This window comes from Phaethon aethereus, assembly GCF_964289735.1.
Source record: "Phaethon aethereus genome assembly, chromosome: 5".
Lineage (NCBI taxonomy): Eukaryota > Metazoa > Chordata > Aves > Phaethontiformes > Phaethontidae > Phaethon > Phaethon aethereus.
In genome coordinates this window covers 14,435,686-14,444,120 of record NC_138579.1, presented here as the reverse complement: position 1 = coordinate 14,444,120, position 8,435 = coordinate 14,435,686, and positions in this window count along the sequence as shown.

Genomic DNA, 8,435 nt, shown 5'->3' with positions numbered 1-8,435 from the left:
TAATTTTTTTTTTTTCTTTTTAATTTTTTTTTCCCCAGTATTCACAGCTGTGCAGTCCCTTGCATTACTCATGCCGCAAATGTCAAAACCTGCCCGGACAGCCTGTGGTACCCTGATCGCTGATGTAATGAGGAAACGTTGATGTGTGGAGCACAACTAATGCTACAGCATCTGCATAGCAACCGAGAGCCTTAAAGGAATCGTCCTAGGTTTGTGCTTGTGTAAATGTAATCAAAATCTGACTAACTGTCACCAGCCTCTGAAAGAGCTACCGAAAAAGAGATTTTGCTTGTTGCCATCTGTCAGCAATGTTACATTTGTGAGGCTTCTTCTAGACTCTTGCTAGTTGGCCACCAGCTGAACAGAGTGAGTGTGCTCTGCAGTGAGGTGGGTGCCTGCGGAAAGCCTTTCTCAGATGGTGGGTACTTCCATGTCGCTTCATCAATAGCTGTACCAGTGCAATGAACTGCCTGTGTAGTCCTGCCTCTTTGAAGCCTTCTTTTTTTTTTTTCTAGGAAGAGCTATTTCTTTCAACAGTTGTGTGAAGCATTATCCACTCAGCAGGAGAATATGAAAAGATTCAAAGCAATCCATAAGTATTGATGTCTAGCTAGCGTGGATGGCGCTGATGGAAGATGGTGCACATGTGTCAAGGTAGTTTGTGGCAAAAGTGGTGCCTTTTTTGAATAGAATTTTTGCATGGATTGATAAATAGCTCTGGCTTGAAAACAAGTGTAAATATAAACTAAAGAGTGTTAAGAACTGTGACATGCAATGTCAGTGCCTGTAGAAACATGCGATGGAGCCCAGCTGCTCTGTGGTAATTTCTGAATACCGTACTCTGAGACATTTGCTCTGTTTCAGTTGGAGGTCTTTGTAAGGAGGAAGGACTGGCAAGAGAAAGGGATGGCTCACAGTAATGGACTCTCTGCAAATACTGGAGGGCAGTCAAAAGTCAATGCCAGATCCCCTGGCTCTGAGGAGCTCTGGCTTTCATCTTCTGCTAAGCCTAGAGGACTGAAAGTTTGTGGTGACGAGGGTGTTGGTCTCTTCTCCCAAGTAACTAGTGATAGGACAAGAGGAAATGGCCTCAAGTTGCACCACGGGAGGTTTAGAATGGATATTAGGAAAAATTTCTTCACTGAGAGGGTGGTCAGGCATTGGAACAGGCTGCCCAGGGAGGTGGTGGAGTCGCCATCTCTGGAAGTGTTCAAAAAACGTGTGGATGTGGCGCTTCAGGACATGGTTTAGGGGACATGATGGTGCTGGATTAATGGTTGGACTTGATGATCTTGAAGGTCCTTTCCAACCTAGTGATTCTGTGATTCTGTGACTATGGTTGGGATCACGGGGGCTGGAGCGGTTTCCACAAAGACTCTCTAGAAGCAGGGGGAGTTTCTTGGAGTACTGGAGTGAAGTGTAGGCAGCCACATGCGTGTCAGAAGAAATTATTCTAGCTGAGGTGGGTCTGCAAGTGAGGTGAACACCCATGTAGCTGATTAACTGCTGTTGTCAGGCTTAGAAAATATAGCCTTGGAAAGCTGAAAGTCCACCATATTCGCTCCTGATCTCAGAGAAATGAAGGGGACTATTTGAACTTCATCTCACTTGTGAGGTATGCGTAGCTGTGCGGTGAGGTATTGTAGCCCAGGGACTGGCCTATGAATAGGAAATTTTAGATCTCACATCCAAAGGGAAAAAAAGCTAAGAATAAGAAAACATGGTATTTGGTAAAGCTAAGCAGGTAATGCAATATGCATGGCCTATGCAATTACAATCAAGGGACTATTATGTCAAGTACTGTATAATCAAGTAATAAGAGACAATCCATCCTTCATAAGCTTACAGGATAAAAAGATAGAAGAATTATCCTAACTTTTCATAAAGATAAAATACAAATGTTGGACAAATTGACTATCTGTCAGGGCTTGGGAATTGTGTGTGTATTTTCATGAGTTGCAAGTGAGGTTCATTGAGTGGGAGCAACACTTTCCCTCTAAACAAAGCAGAAATTTAAAGCTCAAAACAAAATAGTCTTACAAGTGAGAGACAAGTGGAGCTATGAGGAGCTCAAGCAAGAAATCAAGTTTAATTGGTGCTGTCTAGAGTGCCAAAAAGTGCATTTCATCTTCATCATCAATAGAGAATGAAAGAAAAGTAAAAGGCAATCTAAACCTATTTTAAATAAAATACTTGTTCAGGGTCTTTGCAAAGCGTGACTTCACTGGATTTGTTGTGTTTCCACACCTTGGCTTTCTGGGCTCTGAGATCTCAGTAATGAGCTGTTTACTGACAATCTTTTCAATTAGACCATTTCTCCTTGAGTAACAAATGTTCTTCTGTTAAACTGATTTAGTCTTGGGATTGTTTTTCCCTATGACACTAGTCAGGTCGTTGTAGGCAGGACTGACAGCTCTAGCAAAAAAAACCCTTATCACTGTAGCTTGCAAAACATGTTTTTTTTCTCCTTAAAAAGAAGTGGGGAAAAGAGCCAAAATGAGAATGGAAGAAAATAGTCTGCATTGCTAAAAGCTTTGCCTTGGGACTTTTTCATAATGTACCCTAAAGATCAGGGGAACACAGTACATGTTGTGACTGGAAAGTTTTACTGCATTTTGTGCTGACACAGCCATCATCCTTGCTCTGCCTCCATTCCCTTATCTATCCTGCAGCTTGCCAGGAAAATTCAAGCGAGTCCAAAACAGATGCAAGTTCTCAGCTCAGTTACATATTTTCTCTGGGCAGCTCCATTGTGTGTATTCTCTGGGCAAAATATGAAAAAAGTCTGGTTTATTGTACGTGAGCGCTAACATCTTCAAAATGATTCGGCATTTTAATAGTTTAGATGTACAGATTAATTTTTGAATTTTCTTTCTTCCAGTTTCAGGTCTTGCCTTCCTCTCCTTCAGGCTATTGTGGGCTCTGAAAGCACAGGTAATTGGGGATGAATCAGAAAACGATGATTCAGTTCCTGTGTTAAGACTGGGCTTGAGAACTTGAGCCTTCATTCTTTATCTATTTCTCAAGTTATAACATAGACACAAGGCCAATATCCTTAAAATCTGCTAAAACTAAAATAGCTAACTCCTCACTATCTCACTGGGATTGGCATCTCATCTTAGTGGAACTCTCTGGGCTTTGGGGATAAGAGCATTCCCCCCACTTGTGGAGGACAAACACTGCGAAGTGCTGAAGGTCCATTGAAATAAATTGTCAAATTACGGTCAAGTGAATCATAAACCCTAATGTATCTCCCTGACAAAAATAATCCCACCAGAGTCAACACTTGTAATTTCTCAGTCACAAGTGCTGCTACTGTCGTCCCCACCTCCTGAGGTCGGTGGCACAGTAGCTTCCTTGCGGTGAGAGGTTGCATGCTCGCTGGTTGTTCAGTATAGGGCTGCCTCCTCATACCACCCTACACAACTGGTGTCCAGATGAAGCATCTTTCTACTGTAGGAAAAAAGCTAAATAAGGGCTTGACTCGGAGCCCGCTGAAATTCAAAACCTTTATGTGCTGAAAGTACTTTTCTTTCCTTGTGGTCTGTTTTACAATGTCACATGTGAAGAACTGGAATGGGAAAGGTTGCTGACTGGCATTGACATTACAAATTTAATTAATCTGGGGCTTGCTGCTGTTTCGCTGCTTCTAAATCATAGAGCTGTCATTGCTCAGCTAGGTGTAGTAAATATTGCTGTACCTCTGCAGCTCATATGTGTGTCTGCTCTGATTCATAAATTACAAAGAAAAAATCTAGATGGGTGGATAAATTTAAATATGAATTCATTAGAGCTGACTTCAAAAATAAGAATTTGTCTGAATAATCAGAGTATTAGTGTATATATGTCAGTGTCGGGCATGCTGCTGAGAAGGCATTTAACTCCCATCAAGGATCTTTTCCAATGATTGCATCTTGTTGCAGTCACAGTTTCGGCCCTTGCAGATAAAGACATTCTCCCTACTCTAGGATGTAATAACTATTTGCAGGGATGACCCTTGTGTCAGCAAAGGAGGAGTGAGGCGGGAGGGACCACACTTACCACAGGTGTAGGTTTTGGGGCTGTCCGTTATGGGCTTTTGTAGTTAAAGCTCAACATCTGTGTAGCTTGGCATGGTTAGTAGCTGTCCATTAGAGACAGTATACATATACACTTAGTTGCTGCGGTAAAGGGTTAGAAGATATTGCTCTTATTTATGCAAATTCTCATGACACATAGTGGATCCACAGATAACGATACATCCTTTCTGGCCACATCCTACAGGACTTTGTTCAGCAGAGCACTTAGGTACAGACTCCCGAGGTCAAGTTTCTCCTCAAGCGCTCGTTACTTCATTTAGAAAGCACATATGGAAGAATTAAGATAGACTGAGAAGGGATAATTGTGGCTTTGTCAGGAAGACAGCCCTTGGATCCAAGTGTTATAAAAGATCCCACACTGAAAGTGGAGAAAAATCACAATAGATGATTTCTGAAGTGAGGGGAGACAAAAAGACATATTTTTCTGCAGAATAAAAGTGTAAAACCAGCAAGTGAAAAGGGCAAGACCGAGTCAGTGGAAGCGCATTCACTGCACAAGCAAGAAAGCCTTTCATTGTATGAGATTCCAAGTTATTCTTTCTAGCTTCAGCTAAACAGAAAGTCTCAGCAACTAAGAATAACGTTGCTAATACGGTCATAAGAAAATACTGAAGAGAAGACAACATGAGAGAGGAACTGGAATGAGTGACAGGCTATTAAAGAATGACTGAATTGCTAAAGTTGTTTTAGAACAATGAGGTTTTTAAAACAGACATGGAGGAAAGGTGGGGAAAACAATGAAAATCTTCTGATAATGTTGATCTAAGACCACGTAGACGGGAACATGCCAAGATTTAATGCATACAGATCAGCATGTCTGGCTCTTAGAAACATGGCCTGGCATTCTTTGCATCAAAATTTAAACCTTTAAATTTGGCTATATGAAAATACATGTTGTTTGCGTGAGTCTTTGCTTCTGGATGTCTCTGACTAATTACCTACAGTAACTGAGAATTTCGGTGCTGGAAGCATCACACGTGCAGTGTCTCTGATCTGTGTAGTCCCCTCCTTTCCTTGTACTGCTTGTTCATACAGGGGGGTTGAACAACTCTGTTCGTATTACAATACTCTAGTGTTCAGAAGTAGAAAGGTGAGGAGGATGTTCTTTGAAAAGAATTGGAATCAGAGCCCTGAGCAGGGCGTCTTCCAAAGAACTGAGCGCGCTACATCTGCACAATGTAAGCACTATTTAAGGAGAGATATCATAATAGTCTGCAAGGATTACACATTTGTAAATATGAATGGGGGGTAAGAATTTTATAGGAGAGTCCAAAGGATGTCAATTAGTATTTTAAAATTAAACAAGAGGAAATTAGTCTAAGTAGCTATATAATCACGCTCTGTGGTAGATGAAGTGGAAATTCTTCTTAATGAAAAGTGCTGGAAGGGGAAAGGGTTAGTTCCATAAATTTTCCAGTTTGGGAGAAGAAGTTAAAAACTATTGAATTGAAAACTACCTATTTTGTGGCTTGCCATGATTTAAACTTAGAAATTTTAGCTATTTCTAGACTTCTAAAAGTTTTAAAGAAATTGATATGTGTTATTCAAAATTATTGAGGTTTTGCATTTTTTTTTTCCCCTTAATTTGGAGTGAGAAAACTATTTTTATACCCCCAGGAATGCATTTGCTCTTCATGATTTCATAATACTTATGCGCCATTATTCCTAGTGAATTTTATCCTATTTCCCTGGTGTCTTTTTTGGTATTCTTATCTATTTTAATATGTGATTTGATATGCCTCTTTGTTTTATCCTGATCATTGTTCTGCATCACATACATTTTGCTTTCAGTTTTCATTCATTAAAATGGCATTTCTCATCTTCTGCTTCACTGCACTTTTGAGGACTTGCCACTTCTTTTCCTCACCCTCTTTGTCCTTACTCATGGCAAATGAAATAATTAATCAAAGCAAACATACTGCTATAGGTACCTACAAATCCTGCATACAGAATTTGACTACTTCAGATGTCACTTGGAAAAGTGAGGTTTTGTGGCAACATGGAGACACCTTGGCATTTCTATAATGATTAAGAGAAAATCGGGCATTTATGTCCTTGGGAAAAGGTATTTTGAGGCAAATTCTCAGCCACTGGAGTGAAGGGGTCTGCGTCAGTTTTCTTTGGCTGAAGATCTGTTTTGCAATTCTGGAGTCACTTATTAAATGAACAGGAGAGTAGAATCAAGTTCTTCAAATCACACCTGCTTGAATGAAAAATGTAAGTAAGCTGTTCTGAGGACAATGTTTTAGGTGCAGCTCTCCATTGGAAATGTCCTACGGAAGGTAAGCGCTCTGAGGAATGCCGCAGCAGACAGGTCTACCACCCCTTTCATCTGGGTCAAAGCACATCTCCTCCTCCTAAACAAGACATTATTGATTTGCTCTCCTACCCCTTACTACTTTGTTTGTTTGTAACCAGGTTCAATCTCCTAAAGCCTCTGTGACTATTAAATCTGTACTCGGGCCAACCATGTTGTCTGGTGGCACAACAGAGCCCTCCTAAAGTCACACCGCACCGTGGTGAGTCTGGAGAGACCAAGTGAGGAAAAGTGCGTAGTCAGTTTGAAATACCTCCAGTGACATACTCCAAATGTCTCCTCCGTGACAGGATTTTTTGGATTATTTTTCTCCCAGCGTGAAAACTGAAGATAAGCAAAAAATTAAAACACCACCACAAAGAAAATGTAAATCTGTTGTGAAAACTCTTAGTATCTTTCTAGTCATATGCCTCAGGACTCTCTCTGTGGTTGTCTCAAGAAATCAAAACAGAATGTGCCAAAAAACAAGGAATATTTTATTATAATCTTTCAAAGGTCTTTTTGTTTTGAAAAATTAAATCAAACCGTAGTTAAACCTGTAAACCTGAGAAAATTTTGGTGAATTTTTTGAACTTCTTTTCTCATGTTCATAGAAGGTTTGCAACTTGCTCTCATTTTTACTGATTAAGGAGGAATTAAAAATTGAAGCTGAATAACTTTTCTAGCCATTTTGATTGATTCAGTTGAAATTCATTACAGGGTTACATGTTGTTCTGTAACAGCATTTGTTGCAGAAAAATGTTACAAGGTTATAGACTCTTTTACAAGGAAAACCCAGTACTAATTGGCTGGAAAAGCTGGTTTCGATCTGCATATTAGTGCATGTAAACTGGGAAAAAAAGTGAAGCGTAGAAGCAGACTTTGAAACTGCAATAGGATGAAAGAATATAATAGAACAGGATATTAAATAATCAGATATATAATATCTAGCAGAAACTTAATTTTGTATAATTGCCAAAATAGCAGTTTGGTGTCAAATAATGAATGATATTATAAAAGGATTAGTCTGATACTGTGTTCCAGTTCATAAATTTAATGATTTGTTGTTCCATAGCTTACATATTTTCTTTGGTGAGATAACAGTTAATTTTCACTTCTTGCATACAAATCCTTGTATTCATTCACCAGAGAAATTAACGTCTTGCCTTAGAGATTGTCTAAATTTTATCTACTGGAATGAGTCAACAGTGAGATTTTTTCACATCTGTTTTCCATCCTAGTGTTTTGAAGGGGAAATAACAACCTTTTTGGATCTCCAAGTCTATTCCCTGCAAGTCAGATTCTGCATAAGAAGCAGTTGGCCTTGGGGAACTTTATTCTATGTTCATGGAATTCATGGAATTATTTGTGGCATGACCTGCCACTCACACTCACTGCGAGCAAGCATGGGGGCATAAAAGCACGAGGTGTGTTATATCTGTCGTACCGAAATAAGCCTCACTTGAGAGTTACGTTGTGCTGTACCTCTGCGTCGCGGTTTAACCCCAGCCGGCAGCTAAGGCGGCACACCAGCACGCAGCACACTGCGTGATATTATTGGGTACCATTGCAAGTACTTGCGCACGTCGGTAACTGTCAGATTTTTATATCGTCCATGAAGAATGCAGAGAGCAGTGGGAATTGTTGATGCCAGATGCATTGAATCTATGGCCTCACAATTTAAGGTACTTATGTGGGAAATGAGCAGTTCTATATTCCTGGTTCGTAGTTACTTGCCCAGTGATTGTTTTCAGAGTATCAGGGGAAAATATGTATTTTTTTAATAGGTATTGAATGGTAGGTCATTATTTCAGCTTTATAAGGAACTATTTTAGACTTCCACAGCGATCTCAATGATTGCTACCACTTATTGCACTAGGAAAGGTCTTTCCCCGTGCATGAACTGGTAAGAGTCAGTATTTCAAGCATAGGATGGGTGTTCAATGAACATGACTTAAAAGAATTACTAAATATTTGTTGTTGTATTCTGCCCTTTACCAAACAGCAATATTGAAGCCAGGAAGGAAATCAGCAGGATTTTCCTTTTTCTCTTTTTTTTG